The sequence below is a fragment of the Macaca mulatta genome, chromosome 13, assembly GCF_049350105.2.
Source record: "Macaca mulatta isolate MMU2019108-1 chromosome 13, T2T-MMU8v2.0, whole genome shotgun sequence".
Lineage (NCBI taxonomy): Eukaryota > Metazoa > Chordata > Mammalia > Primates > Cercopithecidae > Macaca > Macaca mulatta.
The window spans coordinates 62261753-62278283 of NC_133418.1; the positions used below are offsets into that span (position 1 = coordinate 62261753).

At 47.7% G+C, this 16531-nt stretch overlaps 1 long non-coding RNA gene across 1 annotated transcript in view; it reads right to left on the reverse strand.

The window, feature by feature from the left end:
* Positions 1–16531, reverse strand: part of LOC106992984 (uncharacterized) — a 290767-nt gene that overhangs the window by 39955 nt on the left and 234281 nt on the right. The window lies entirely within an intron of this gene.

Here is a 16531-nt window from a genome sequence, read left to right on the forward strand (position 1 = left end):
GCCTGGGTCTCACCTGGAAGCTATTAAAATGAAATGTCTGGCAGGGCGCGGTGGCTCACACCTGTAATCCCAGCACTTTAGGAGGCCGAGGCCGGTGGATCACGAGGTCAGGAGATAGAGATCATCCTGGCTAACACAGTGAAACCCCGTCTCTACTGAAAATACAAAAAATTAGCTGGCTTGGTGGCGGGCGCCTGTAGTTCCAGCTACTCAGGAGGCTGAGGCAGGAGAATGGCATGAACCCAGGAGGCCGAGCTTGCAGTGAGCCGAGATCGCGCCACTGCACTCCAGCCGGGGCGAGAAAGCAGGACTCCGTCTCAAAAAAAACAAAATGAAATGGAAGGTCTAAGGGCTCGGGGCCATGGAATTGGTGTTTTGAAAAAGGAGTCCCCAGGTGATGCCAATATGCAGCCAGGATTGAGAATGTTGGACGAAACACTCTCCATGGGCCCCGCATGCAGCTGAGCAGTTGAGCCACTCAAACCTTCCACCAAGCTATAGCAAGTCAAATTCAGGTCCCACTTGCTTTTACCTTCTACTGCTGTAGTTCCTCCTCTCAGAGGAGAGACGATGGGCAGGGTCAGCGCAAAGCCCTGCCAAGCTGCAGTCCCAGGTCCTCCAGTTGGTCTATTCTGCCCCGAAAGGTGGAGTCCTCAAATAGGCTGATTCCTAAGGCTTCCAGGGCCAAGTGTGCCAGCTCAGGGAGGGTGGCATCTGCACCTCCAGGAAGTTCCAGACAGGACCAGTCCCTCTCCACCATACGGTGAGCCTGAACTTAGCCTCATTTTCTGTCTCCTCATGTGGCCAAGTAGGCCTCCCACCTCTCTGAACACAGCAAGTCACACTCACATCGCATTTGGTTTAACTTCCCAGCCGACGCTGAATGTTCCTGGACTGTTTCCCAACATCCATTTTCTCCCTTTTGCACTTCAGCATCTGGGACCAGCAGGCAGGAAGCAGGCTCAGCTTGGATTTCCACCAAGGATGCTCAGCTTCCAGGGGCCCCTGCAGAAAGGTTCCGCTTTCACTGTCTCCCACCCCAGAGCACCAGCCACAGACCCCCTCCCCCACCACTACCACCCTGCAGAATCGAATCCTACTGGCTGGAGTTTATCCTTCACTCACTGGTGAAGAAGTGTACATTCCAAACTTCTAGAAAACTTTTCAGAAGGTTTCCTCCTTCTCAGATCCTTTGTCCTTTATCAAGGACAAGGGAGATCTGCAGGGCAGTGGGGACCCCTCCGGATTTGGGCCTGTCTGAAAGGCAGGAACTTCTTGAATTCTGTTGTCCCTTTTGAACAGAGGTACTTCCTACTGCCTTTCTCCAACTAAAACTGGCTCTCCAGTTTGGCATTTGAGGCCTTTCCTGCCTCATGTCCCACTATTTCCCTATTTTTAAAAAATTCAAAGACTTCTGCTTTCGCCTGTCTGGTCAGCTTATGCCCCCTACCCACCTAAACGTACTGGGTACCTTTCTACGTCCAAGTATCTGCTCTTGCTAGTCCTTCTGTTTTGAATGGATTGCCCTTTACTTTACCTGCCACCTTAGTATTTTTCAAGTCAAATAACAAAAATAATAGAGGTTCAAACTTCTTGAGCATTTGAGGGACTTTAAAACAAACTTCTTGAGCACTTACTGTGTCAGTGCTAAGTGCTAAGCGCCTTATTTCTATGTGTCTTCTCTTTTACTCCTCACAAAATGCTGAGTCTATTTTTTTTTAAATATAGACAAGGTCTCACTATGCTGCCCACGCTGGCTTCAAACTCCTGAGCTCAAGCTATCCTCCTGTCTCAGCCTCCCAAAGTGCTAGGATTACAGGCCTGAGCTACTGTACCCGGTCGCTGAGTCACTTCTTAAGAAACTTTTCGTTTTGAAATTTTAGACTTACAGAAAAGTTGGAAAAATAGTACAGAGAGTTCTGTGTACCATTCCCCTCATGTTAACGTCTTACACAAATACAGCACAATTGCCAACACCAGGAAATTAATATTGGTACAATACTATTAACTACATACCTCAACAAGTTTCTGATGTTTTTCTCATGATTATGAAAGTGCCACTGCAAAATTCTAACTGAGGCAGTGAAAGAGATCTGACCTAACCAACTCCATCTTGCTCCTCACTTCCAAACTCTCCTTGTTCATTCCTGAGTGTAGGTCTCACTAACTTTGGGAGGAACTTAGTTTATAGTTTAACTCTGAAACAAAGACCCATAACAGCCCTTTCCCAAAACAAACCCCCTCCCTGCCTGGGGACTAGACTGCCTTTGTAGGACTAACAAGTTAGCCAAAAGATTAGAAATGATGGCTTAAGAGTCATGCAGCTGGAGGCTACAAGATTCTGACCCTCCCCAAATTGTTCATAGGGATAACATCTCTATTGTAAAACCTAAACTCAGTGCTTGAGATATTTTGCAGACCCTGCACTTGATGGATCAGCTGGCATGACCCAGATCAATAAACTGGCTCACTTGATCTATGCCACTCAGGAACTGACTCAGCACAAGAAGACAGCTTTGACGCCCTATGATTTCATCTCTGACCCAACCAATTAGCACTCCTGACTCACTGACCCCTGTCCACCAAATTATCCTTAAAAACTCCGATCCTTGAATGCTCTGGGAGACTGATTTGAGTAATAATAAAACTCCAGTCTCCCACATAGCCAGCTCTACATGAATTACACTTTCTCCGTTGCAATTTCCCTGTCTTGATAAATCGGCTCTGTCTAGGCAGCAGGCAAGGTGAACCCATTGGGCAGTTACAATTAGATGGAGGTTATGCACTTTTGGCAAGAATACCACAGAAGTGATGTTTTGTCCTTCTCGGTGTGTCATACTGATGAAGCAGGATATTTCCCTGACCCGTTTGTGGGACTCATGACAGGGGTGCCTCGTTTACTCAGCCCGCTGCTCTCAACTCCTCACAGGAGGTAGCGCACAAGTGAATGAGGTGAGAACTGGAGTGCATGAGTGCTGCTTTGGTGCTGGCAGGAGGGCCCCGCAGCAGCATCCAGATGGGGGCTGTGAGCCCTGAAGCCCCAGAGGGCGTGTTACAGTGCTCTTTTAGCTCTGCTGTCCATGGACAGCTTAAGTGTTAACAACTCAGTGGACCCTTTGCCTCGTCGCATGGGGCAGCTGCCATCCACCAGCGAGGGCAAAGGGCCAGTGAGGCAGCCTTTTGTATCCACACCTGTGGCCCCTGAGCTCTTGTCCAGTGTCCAGGAATAATGAGGTCACATGAATGAATTGAAGGGTGGTAAATGTGGAGGATTTTATTGCCAATGAAAGTGGTTCTCAGCAGGAAGGGGAGCAGAAAAGGGGATGAGGAGTAGGTTATCTTCTTCTGAAGTCCGGCCGTCTCCAGCCAGATTCTTCTCCTAAGTTACGCCGTCAAGCTATCCCTCTGAAGTTAAGCTGCTTCTCTCTGACGTCCAGCCATAGTCTCGATGTCAGCTGCTTCTCCTCTCTGCCAGCTGAGTCTGGGGTTTTTATAGGCACAGGATGGGATGGGGCAGAGCCATGGGTGATTTAGGAAAAGGCAACATTTGAGTGGAAAAACAGGAATAGAAGTTCTCACTTTGGGCCTTTCAGCTTGAGGGTGGGGTTTTCGCTGGGACCCGCCCTTTTCTGCCTAGAATTTCTCTACCTCCTGTCCCTATCACTAGCAGGTACATGATACTGATTTGTCTTATTACAGGTTGTGTTAACCTTAATCACATGATTAAGGTGGTATCTGGTAGGTTTCTCCATAGTAAAATTATTCTTTTTCTTTTCATAACTGTTAATACCCTGAGGGAGACACTATGAGACTATGAATAGCCTATTTCTCCTCCAACTCCTGTCCACTTAATTTAGATCCACCTGCAGATCTTGCCTGCAGTAGTTATTACCATAATGTTGGTCTAATGGTGATTTTGTATTTTACAAGGGTCCGTGTTTTCCCCACTTTGTAGACAAGATACTGCAGCTCAGATCTGTAACTTGCCCAAGGTCCCAATGCTAATAATTGGCAGAGTCAAAACTCAGGCACCAAAGCAGTGCCTCTGACCCTAAGCCCTTTACTCTTGCAGTGGGGAAGTGAACCATATACTGTCTCATGGCACCTCTTTTTTTTTTTTTTTTTTTTTTTTGAGACGGAGTCTCGCTCTGTCGCCCAGGCTGGAGTGCAGTGGCGCGATCTCGGCTCACTGCAAGCTCCGCCTCCTGGGTTTACGCCATTCTCCTGCCTCAGCCTCCTGAGTAGCTGGGACTACAGGCGCCCGCCACTGCGCCCAGCTAATTTTTTTTTGTATTTTTAGTAGAGACGGGGTTTCACCGTGGTCTCGATCTCCTGACCTTGTGATCCGCCCGCCTCGGCCTCCCAAAGTGCTGGGATTACAGGCGTGAGCCACCGCGCCCAGCCCTCATGGCACCTCTTATCACCACTTGATTTTCCTGTGTGTGATCTTCTCCCCAAGACACACAGTTTCTGGAGGGCAGGGACCGGCTCCTATTTGATTCCCCCAGGCTGCTCCAGGCAAGGTCTGGTGTCACGTAAGTGCTTATGGACTGACTGGTAGCCAGAAGGATTGAAAAGGCCACCTGTGTTGAGAGGAGGAGGTAGAAACTAAAGAATATCCAGCTTCTTTCCTTTCTCCCAGCCCACAAGGTCACAAGGAAAGAGGTGGGGACATACCCAAATCTGGACAGAGGAAAAATGTGGGCAGGGCCTCTGCGGAGGGGCAGAGGGCTCAGGAGGGCAGATACCAGCTGGATAACAGGTGGGAATGGGTGGGAGAAAGTTCCAGAGAAAAGGTAGAGAAAGAAGGGACCATCTTATCTAGTTCATCATTTTCCAGGTGAGGAGGCCAAGACCACATTCTAGGGCTTTATTGATTATAATCAGACCCTCAAGTGCAAAGTAGGGTTTATTGAAAGTATTCAGGGAAGGAGTTCACTGCAACTCATTGGTAGGAAATGTAGCCTTGAGGAACCTTTTCAGCTCAAGTGCTTCCCCTGATTGCCAGTGTTTCTGTGCCTCTAAGTTCACATTTATCCATAATCCAAATACGGAGTACCTTCCATGAGGTAGCACTGTATTGGGAATGAAAATGTAAGCAAAAGCAGAGGTCACCTTAGCCCAGTGAGGAGGGGTTTTTTTTTCTGACTTATCTTCCCTGCGGCCTATGGGTGGGGTAGACTAAGCCAGAATGAGAAGCCAAAGGGACAAGTGCACGGAAGGATGTCCTGCACAGTCCAGAGAAGGTGACTTGCTCAAAGTCACACAAGGCTGGAACTTGGGTCCTGCAGTGCTGGTTTCAGGGCTCTTCCTGTGCTCAAACATGTTCCTCATTCATCTTTACTTACTTTTTGATGCAGGGGGTGAAGGGTGGGGTGGCCTGAGATCCCTATGGCAGCAAAGGGAGGTCAGAGAGCGTGGTGTGGGTGTTTATGGAGATGCACTTGAGTACAAAGCTGGGGCCCAGGCTGGGACCAGGGCTGAGAGTGACAGCTAGGCCTACGGGAGGAGTGCTGGATGGAGGAGAGAATTGTTCACAAGAAAGCCACAGGCTGAAAACACTGAGAAATAGCCTCCAGGGGCCAGCTACTGACTTCGGTTTCCAATTCCTGAATTCACCTCTTCTACAGTAATGCCAGCCCTCTGGCCTGACTGCCAGAGCTGAATGCCCAGGACCTAGACTTTGGTCTGCACAGTCAGAGGAAAGAGAGCAGGGCAGCAGTGTTGAGTGGAGTGACTAACTCTGGATTGGCAGTGGTCCTGGGCTCTCAGCCCAGCTCGGCCATTACAGGCAGTGCCTTCACCTGTCAGGCTCTGGTTTACTTACTGGATGCAAAATGAAGGTGTGGGGCTGCTTCCAAGGTTTTCAGTCTGAACCACCAGGACAGCTAATGAGACAGTGAATTCCAGGCCTTCCTGAAATCAGGTTCAGGGCGTCTGGAATGAGACTCAGGGACGTGCCTTGTTAACAGATGCCCCCAGAGGGTTCTGGGCCATCCTCAGTCCTGGGCCACATTTTAACCAACAGGAACTTGGCCATCTCCGGGGTCTCTTAAGTTTCCCTGCAAAAAAACCAGGTTCCTTGGGCCAAGGAGAGGAAGACAGCTATTTTCCTGGTACCCCCTGCCAGTCAGTGTGGGATGGGCCAGTGGGAGAAGAGACTGGGCATCCTCCATTGACCAGGCAGGAATGGCCAAGCAGGACACTAGCAGAGAACCAGAAAACCAGCCCTGGCAGTCAAGATTTGGGGATTGAACTGGAGGTGCAGAGCCTGCGGCTGAGGGCAAGCTGCATGATCTGTTTAGGTCTCTGAGGTCCCACTCATTTCCATCTCCCATTCCTTGGCCTGGCCTGTTTACCTTAAATCCCATCCAAGCCAAAGCTCATTTGAACATATTGGTAACCAGGGAGCAGAGTTCAGGACCTGAACCCTAAAAGCACTTTGTGTTTGCTCAAATTCCAGAAGATGGACAAGTTGAAACTTCTCAGGAGCCCAAGAGGCTGGCCAGAGAGCCCAGGACTCCGTTCCTCTGTGGGAAGGCACACGGTCTCCAAGTTATAGCTCTGTCTCACTGGGTATGGGCCTTCCAAAGCCCCATCTTTCAAGGGCTCCTTCCTCCAAAATCCGTCCTCATCTCCCCAGCCACAGTCACCCGCTTTTTCCTCTACAACTTTGTCAGCCAGCCATTTTAATGTCCATCTCCTGCACTAGACGGAAGTAGGGGCTGTTCCACCTTTGTTCTCTGTAGCACCTGGCACACAGCAGGTGTTCATCAAATTGAAAATAGCATTGAATGAGGCAAGGGTTCCAGTTCAAAAGGTTTTGTCTGGAGACAAAAGTGCTGAGGAGGGGACATGTGCAGCCCATATTAAAAGAACTTTATCTCAGAGTTTATTTCACTATTTATAAAAATAATGACTGGGAAAAAATGCGACCTTCAGGACTAAAATACCTGTTCTTGAGTTTATCTGATAGCCTCTGAGCAATCTCTTATGCATACAGTGGATAAAAATTTTTTTTAAAATACAAATATGGTTAACTATTCAGGTGGGATGCCCAGCCCTGATAACTGGCTTCCAGGAGAGGGAACATAATGGGGAAATGTGGAATTTTAAAGAGAGGATAAAAGGTTTGTTGGGTGAGAGTAACTAATGGCCCTGAGACATTTATGATAAAAACTTGGGAGCACCGTGGCAGAAAGAAAACTAGAAACTCAGTGACTGAAACAAAGACCCAGCAGCCACGCTTGGGTGGGCATGGTGCTCCATGGCTCCCTACGATGGCTCATCTCAGCTACTCAACTGCAGCCAAGGCAGGAGGGAAAACTGATCTACTCATGGAGCCTCAACTCCATCATCTATAAAATGTGTGCAGCAGTCATTCCTACCCATTGGTTTGTTGTGAGGATTAAATAAGATCACAGCAGGGCTGGTAGATGCTTTTCCTGAGACCAGAGTAAACAGTACCTTGGCCTGATTAATTATATGTAACTATCTACAGGCTGATGTAGAAGACAGAGGCACTATTCAGTTACTCACAGCAGCAGGCATGAGCCCCATTCTCCCCTATCTTCATTATTTTCTGGTTTTATGAAATGTTCCCCTTACTTTGCTTGCATAAGGAACACCATTTCATCAGGACCTGAGAAAAATCTAGTATTCAAAAATGATTATAAGTGGGGCATGATGGTGCCCACCTGTAGTCCCAGCTACTTGGAGGCCAAGGTGGGAGGATCAGCTGAGTCCAGGAGTTCGAGGCCACAGTGTGCTATCATCACACCTGTGAATAGCAGCCATACTCCAGCCTGGGCAGCATAGCAAGTCCCCATCTCTATTTTTACAGAATAAATATAAATTCATTTAAAAATGATTATAGCAAAACAATATTTCTAAACAATATACAATGGCATTTGGGTTGATTGTATGCATTCTTTTTCTCTCAGGTTAGGAGCTTATGCAGACTACATGAAAATTAAGTATTACACTTTGTTTTGTAAAATAAGTGTATAAGGCAGTCAGTGTGTAAAATAAGTTAGTTTGTAGTGATTAAAAGCATTAGCCCTGGTTAAGTGTCTTATAAAATCCCTTGTTGTGACAGCCTGGAAACTGAGTTAATGAGAATTCTGATGCTCTATCAAATCAGTTGGTCAAGAAACTTGGTCAGGAGGTCAGAAACATGGCCCCTGCCTGAGCAGCAAGCCTCCATGACCCAAGCCAACCTGAGGACCAAGGCCTCAACTATTCCTTGAACCACGCTGACAATCAGGACATTCCAAAGAAACAAGTGATGTGGATTTCAGTGACGTACAGTAAGGGGCCCCTGAGGGTCACAACAAGGCCTGCCTCTTTGCAGCTGCAGCTACTGCCCTCAAGAGCTGAGTCAAGGTGGAAGGCAGACCCCCCACCACAGAAATGCTGCCTGATATTCACGAAAACCACCCCTGACTCCCAATACCTGTGGCATTCTCCCTGTCACATCTGAAATGTCTCCCTCCAGGGAACAATTATCCAACTATCTTACAATTTTCAGTCAGAAATTCTACAAGCAAGGAAACCACATGACCCAAAAATTATACTCCTGGATATTTATCCAAGAGAAGTGAAAACATATGTCCATATGAAGTCGTACACAAATGTTCCTAGCAGCTTTATTCATAATAGATTGTGAATCTGCCTTATAGACTGAGGCCAAGTTTACTTCAAAACCAGAATTTAGTTTCTCCTCAAACTGTCTGCAGAGTTCCATCTTGGCATCACCAGGGACTCTTTTGATTAGAGAGGACAAACACATCCAAGACAGCTTTGGACCAGCTGTCATGCTCACAGATGTCTGGGAACCCCAGAGCACTGCCTTGCCCTGAGTTGCTACAGAGATGGGCACGCTGTCCAGGAGTAGCAAGAACCTCACCAGAAGGCTCAATTTATCCTGGGTTATCTCCTTTAAACATTTTCTGGCCTTACTATCAAAATCCAAGCGTTCACGGTCTGAATTGCCAGAGCCAGGTTGCAGAGTGCAATGAGTCCCATTCAGCAGCATCCCATGCATTACAATGCCTTGAGATGGGTCATGCTCTGCCCATTTTGCAGATGGGGGAATCAATCCCTGCAGAGGTGAAGTGACTTTCCCTAAGCCTCATGGCTGGTGGATCTTGGGCTGACATCTAACCCACGTGGTCTGGCTCCCACAGTAACTGAGGATGTGTGCTTACACGTGGAATGAACTGCTGAGAATCTCGGAGCTGGAGCCAAGGCCAGCATGAGGGTCCGCTCCTGTGAGGACCTGCGCTGTAGATAGCTCTGTCAGCTGGGCCAGGCTGCATTTCCTGTCGTGCTCCATCAGGAGCAGGCTCACCTCACGGCCACACCTATGCCCATCAGCTGGACTTGACACCTTCCTGGGATCCGCCCAGACTAAGAGATGGGATTTTTAAAGCCTTGAGTTCTAACCTTGGCCCTTTACAGGAATTTGCTGAGTGATTCCTCACAACACCCTCTGCAGTAAGTGCTGTTAGCCTCCCCATTTAACAAGGGGAGGAAACAGGTAGAAAGGAGTGAAGTGCTCCCCCATCTTCTGCCACCCAGCTAGTAGCAAAGTCAGACGTAACACCCAGGTCTTTTTCTGACCCCAGATCTGGGCTCTAATCTCTGATTTCTCTGAGGTTAGAGAAATAAGCCATGAGGAAAACGTTGGTGCAACAAATGAAGGTCTTAGCTCCCTTGCAGTGGAATAGCCGTTCCTGGGTTCAGGGGCAAAGCAATGAGGGTAGCTGAGGCTGCTGGAGGCGACCGCTCAGGCCAGGCCACAAATAAAAGTGAGAGCGCACCCAGTTAAACTAAGACCTTAATCAGAGGCTTCGTTCAGAGAGCCTAGCAGCAAAAGCTTGCTGCAGCCCCACAGGTGCTGGACGCTGAAGAGTTCCCACCAGCCTGGCTCAGCGCTCTGCACCCAGGCAGCCCACCTCACCCCCACCTTCCGAAGGTGGAACCACGAGGACTTCCGAATCAGATGCACTTTGGAATCTGAGATGCTTGGTAAGAAGCTCATTCCAAATCTAGAAGTTCACTGCTATCAGGATGTCCTTCTCAGAGCTTTCAGTGCACAAAGAAATGGACGTGTCTGGCCGGGCGCGGTGGCTCAAGCCTGTAATCCCAGCACTTTGGGAGGCCGAGACGGGCGGATCACGAGGTAAGGAGATCGAGACCATCCTGGCTAACACGGTGAAACCCCGTCTCTACTAAAAAAATACAAAAAACTAGCCGGGCGAGGTGGCGGGCGCCTGTAGTCCCAGCTACTCGGGAGGCTGAGGCAGGAGAATGGCGTGAACCCGGGAGGCGGAGCTTGCAGTGAGCTGAGATCCGGCCACTGCACTCCACCCTGGGCGGCAGAGCGAGACTCCGTCTCAAAAAAAAAAAAAAAAAAAAGAAAAAAAAAAAGAAATGGACGTGTCTGCCTGCCCCTGAGGCCGCTATTCCTAACCATGCTACCAACCCAGGCCCAGCTCTCCCTCCGGGGCCTTCCTGCCGCGCCCAGCCCTTCTCCAGGCCCACGATGGGGAGGAAGCCCGGTCAGCCTCCCAGCCCGCACCAGTCCACTCCTGGCTGCCACGCCCAAGGCAGTCTGGGCCTTCTCTCAAGCGAGAGCGCAGCGGGCCGGGGGAGAAGTGGAAAGACACAAACGGCTGCGGGGCTGGAACCACGAAGCAGCAGCCCCGCACTGCGGGGGGCTTGGCAGCGGTGGAGGGTTGCAGAGCCCTAACTCTTGGCCCGCCCAGTCCGGTGACCTTTTCCACGGGGGATGCTGGCCCCTGCTGGCCGCGCGAGAGATCGCAGGGTGGCTGTCGCCTCGAGAGAGCAGGGAGGCCAGGAAGCGGTGCCAGCCCCGGGAAGGGGCTGAGCTCTCAGGGCAGCAGCAGCCCGCGGACCGGCCCCTGCGTGGAGGCGGTTAGCCTGGAGGGGAGCTGGGAGAAGGCAAAGACGGGAGGACCTGGGCACGAGGCCCCGAGTTTTGGTCCTGTCCCCGCCACCACCCTGGTAACAGTGCTAGCTACCTCAGTATCTCCCTGCTCACACGTGCTATCAAACGCCTCATATCATAGTTTCTAGAAAGGAGATGAGTCAGAAGAGGTGAGAGGTCTCTAGCACGACTGGCTCTGGTCTCCCTCCAGGGCCTACCTGTGCCTCCAGAAGACTTCCTTCAGCCTGATGTCCTCCTCAAGACCAGCCAACCCGGAACCATGAACTGGTGGGGCCGCGTGCATTTGACAGGTTACTGACTGGGTGGGCTGAATGATGGCCCCCAGGGACAGCCAGGTCCTAACCCCTGAAACCTGTAAATATTATCCTACATGGCAAAATGGACTTTGCTGGTGTGACTAAAGGCTCTTGAGATGGGGAGATTATCCTGGATTATTCAGATGGGTCTTAAATGTAATCACAAGGGTCCTTCTAAAAGAGAGGCAGAGGAAGATTTTACTACAGAAGACAGACAAAGCCATATTACAAAGGAAGCAGAGAGAGGGAGGTTTGGAGATGCTATGCTGCTGGCTTTGAAGATGGGTAAGAGGCCAAGAGCCAAAGAATGCAAAGACTGCGGCTCTGGAAGCTAGAAAGGGCAAGGAAATGTAGAGCCCCTGCAGGCTCTGCTGACCCCTTGATTTTGGCCCAGTGAAACTGATTTCAGACTTCTGATCTGCAGAACTGAAAGAGAATAAATGTGTGTTGCTTTCAGCCACCAAGTTTGTGGCAATTTGTTACAGCAGCCACAGGACGCTAATACATGACCCTCTACTCTCTGACTCTTGTACTCAGCACTTGGGATCAAACAGTGAATCAGACAAACCTCTATACCTCCCAGGGAAGTTGACCATCTGTCTGTCTCTGGATTTTAAAAAGGAACAGCCAAGTGGACATTTTTTCAAAGATATATGAGTGGTCAATAAGCACATGAAAAGAAAATGCACAAAATCATTAGCATTAGGGCAATGAAAATTAAAACCACAATGAGATACCATTTCATACTCACTAGGATGGCTATAATAAAAGTCAATAACAAATGTCAAAAGTGTGGAAAAACTATAATTTTCATATATTGCTGATGGGATTGTAACATGGTACAACTAATTTGGAAAATAGTTTGGTAGTTTGTTTGGTTTTTTGAGATAGAGTCTTGCTCTGTGGGCCAGGCTGGAGTGCAGTGGTGCAATTTCGGCTCACTGCAACCTCTGCCTTTCAGGTTCAAGCAATTCTCCTGCCTCAGCCTCCCAAGTAGCTGGGATTACAGGCACCCACCACCACACCCAGCTAATTTTTGTATTTTTAGTAAAGACGGGGTTTCACAATGTTGGCCAGGCTGGTCTCGAACCCCTGACCTCTGGTGATCCACCCACGTCAGTCTCCCAAAGTGCTGGGATTACAGGCGTGAGCCACTGTGCCTGACCAGTTTTTTAAAGTGATCTACCCAAAATAAGCACATACTCCAAATACATGTGCATATAAGAACAGAAGCTATGAATGTTCATAGCTGCATTATTCATAGTAGCCCAAACCCAGAAATAAATGTTCACCATCAGTGAATGAAAACACGGTATTTGCAATGGAATATTACTCAGCAATATAAAGGAACAGATTACTGTTATGCTGCAACATGGGGGAGTCTCAAGAACATTACACTAAGAGAAAGAAGCAAGACACAGAAGACCACATACTGTATTATTTATATGAAATGTCAAGAGGCAAATCCATACAGACAGAAAGATTAGTGGTTGCCTGGGACAGGGACGGGGTGGGAATGGGAATGGGAATGGCTACAAGTAGAAGTATCTTTGGAGTGATAGCATTTTAAGGTTGGATCATTATGGTGGAACAACTCAAAATGAATTTTATGATATACAAATTAGACTTTAATAAAGCTGGGTTTTTTGTTTTATTAAAGGCAAGTCTAGGATATAGGATAATAAAGCCTCAAACCTCACTGGAGTATTTGCATTTTAAGAGAGGGACCTTAAAGATTTCAAAACCTATAGTATGATGGAAGGCCTGGTGACAGAACAGACCTGGGGACTATGGCCCAGCACCTCTCTGGATCATCCCGGTGGGCAGCCCTACCACCCTGTACCGCAGCTATGCTGTGCCACCTTTCACATTCTGGGGAGCAGTGGGAACAGAGCTGCACACTGTTCGCCTCATACCTTCGCTGGGGCTCAACGTGGGAACCAGTGCATGCTCCATACAGCCACGATTCACACAAAAGCACCCCGTGCCTGATGCCTCTGCTTTCCACGAGTCAGGCGTGGAATCTGCTCCTCCCACCCCCAGAGCTGGGTCTGTGGAGACACTGCATTCCCCTCCTCTCAGTAGGGCTCTGTACCTCACCCCACCCGGCTCTCCCCAGCTCCATTCTGCTGACTAGGCTGCTCTCTAGAGAGGTTAAGATGTGGAAGCTGGACCAGGAGGCTGCTGCAGCAAGATCAGAACCGCCATCCCATTTAGCTCTGCGTCTCTCAAGAACCTAAGGCCAGCTTAGAAGCACCCCTCATCCTGAAGCTTTCCTTCAAGTAAAAGAGTTCCTTCAAGTAAAAGAGTGCCCATGCCTGGCACTGCAGAGAATGTGGCCCTGCTTCCAGAAACTCAGGACCCACCCTGCCTAATTCGAAGTTTTTCTTTTTGATCTACTTTACAAATCTCTCCCATCTTACCTCCATGAGACGCAAGCACATACAAGTATCTATTCTCTCATGGCATGTGAATTCCCCCACCCTTTAGCTCAGTCTAATAAAAGCAAGCAAACCGTGGGTGAGAACCATATTTAAGACCTCTAGCATCCTCTCCAATGGTCTCCTCTACAAAATGACAAGTGTAGGCCTAAAACAGAGGAATGGGAATAGCTCCACTTTTAAAAGTAAAGGAGTCAAACATTGCCGGTAGATTTTAAAAAGATCTAGAGGTTTTCTGTTTATTTTTTTAAATTACACATAAAAGGGTTTCTTTTATTTAGGGTGAAGCTGTCAGGCTCTAATAGCAGCCTGGCATAGACAGTGGCCAAAAAAAGAACAGAAGACAGGATCTTGTAATATAAAATAAATACAAACTTGTAATCCAATAAAATACAACCAAGGGTGAAGGAAAAAGAAGGAGGAGGTCTCACCCCGCACCCAGCCTAAAAGGAGAGAAAAGTGCTGAGGCCAAGTAAGTTTTCTAAAACATGTTAACAGTTTCTTGTGTGTCCATCACTAAACTCATTTGTTAACTTTCCAAGTTGGTGCCGTGTGCTTCCTGCTCCCCTGGGCACCTCCTGCAGACCACACTCATCACTAGAGTATCTGAGTCACCAGAGGTCTACCTCAGCCCATTGTTGGGACTGCAGGTTGGGTCTTGATGCAGAACATACAGCATACAGGACTTCTCCCAGGGAGACAGTCAGAAGCCCAGCATAATTTACATCATGGAGAACAAGGATGATGCACAGGATGGAACTCAAGCTGCTTCTTCCCAAGTTCACAGAGAATCTGTGTGACTTGATGGCACCTCCAACAGGAGACAAGGTGGTCCTCTCTCCCACCCTGCATTATAGACAGGCATCAGGGAGGCAGCAGGCCTCTGATTGCTCCCTCCACACCTGTGGTTCCCAGCTCTGATGAACCTTCTTGCCCTGAATACCATCTGGAACCCTGGCATGCAGCTTAGGTTGGCAGGGGGTGAAGGGAGGGAGCTTACAGAAGTCCCTCAGGTTGGCCAGGCACACTGACTCATGCCTGGAATCCCAGCACTTTGGGAGGCCCTGGCAGGCGGATCACCTGATGTCAGGAGTTCTAGGCCAAAAGTAGGTGCTATAGGTGGGCACTCCTGTAATGTTGTGTTCTGACCCAGAGAATTTGCCTTCTTCATGTATGTTCTAGTCACGAGTCACACAAGACCAATAACTAACATATGCAAGATTGCAGTAAGCACAGCAACTCCAACCAGCGGGCCCAGGTAGTTAAGGGATAATCCAACTCCTGAAACACAGAGGAATTTTTTTTAAAGGGAACTAAGTGACAGGCCGAGAACTAAGTAACAGGGTGAGAGCCCATTCCCTTTCCTAATGGGCTCTCGAAAGCACCTTCAGAGATTTATGCTCTTATACCCATCCCTAGCATGTTGTCAGGCACATCATAGATAAATATTTTTTGAGAGAATAAACAAATGTTAACATGTGATTAAAAGCCAAAGCCAGACTTGGAACAAATGAACCTGGTAATATAAGGGCTTTTTTTTTTTTATTAAAAAAAAAAAACCTATTTTTGCTATATAGCTCCCTCAAGAACCCTGTGCATGCACACAGAGTTAACTTTGGAAAACGCCTAACATTCCTTTGTGATGCTGAATCTAAATTGCCTGAGAGCTGATGATGAAATATTTTTCATTTTATGCATATCAAAAATTGTTTATTTTTAAAAAGATTGTTACCTTTGAGACCATGTACCCAGAGAAGCACAAGGCCAGTTGTATTTCAGAATGTATTCTACCATCAGATAGCTTATATGGATGCAAAGAAATAGAAACTATCTTTAGAGCAAAATCCACAGAAGCTAGATGACTGCAACCTCCAGATGACTGACTCACAGACCCTGTTCCAACTTAACTCTTGTCACTGACTTATCTGGATACCTGGGAGGGCAGGGGAAGAAAAAACAAAAAAACATGAAATATTTTAAATAGTTACATGTAGATTTGTAGCCATAAGAAATTCAATTACTATATACTGAGCTTCTATTTTATGCCAAACTCAATCTTCTCTTGACATATACAAACTAAGAAACCCCCACCTCAAGAAAAAAAACTTGCAAATAGCATTGCAAGATTACCCACCTGCCCTTAGAGTCCAGTGGAAAAAGATTGTGCTAAATGGCATCTTTGCTGGGATTTCAGCATCTAACATTCAAAGATCTAAACAAAGCCTTCGACATCTAGTCTAATCCTTTGTTTCACAGGGATATGCAAGACCTGAGCACCAAGGTCACACAGCAAGTTAGCAAGATGGGAAATAAAAATCATGTCTATTGATCTGCCTGTGGCAGCTCAGGCAGGTTACATTATTTCAGAGGTAACTGTACCAAATGAATTACCATCACCAGCAGTAAGTCCTTAAAAAGGCTAAGGGCATCCGTTAATTCATTACCAACTGCTCTATGCTGGACCCGCTCACAAGGAGCTCACATCGATTTTCCAGTGCAAGTCCCTGCCCAATATAATCTTTGATAAGAAGAAAAAAAGCAAGACAAAAGCAAGGGTCACAAAGGAGCCTTGGGGAAACAACTGGATGCTCAAGTTAATTCCTACTCACGTCTACTTTGATCAGAGTCAGGAATAGCATCCTATGGAAGTATTCCAAAGGCAAAGTTGCAGAAGAAAAATCAGCACAATGAACATTCTCATAGTAAATGATCTTACAACATGTTCCAAGTTCTAGAACAGTTCCTGGACTTTGTCTAGAACATTTTCCTTTGGAAAATGCTTTCTTTGGTATTTGTGGCCAAAGTCTTCAGAATAAGAG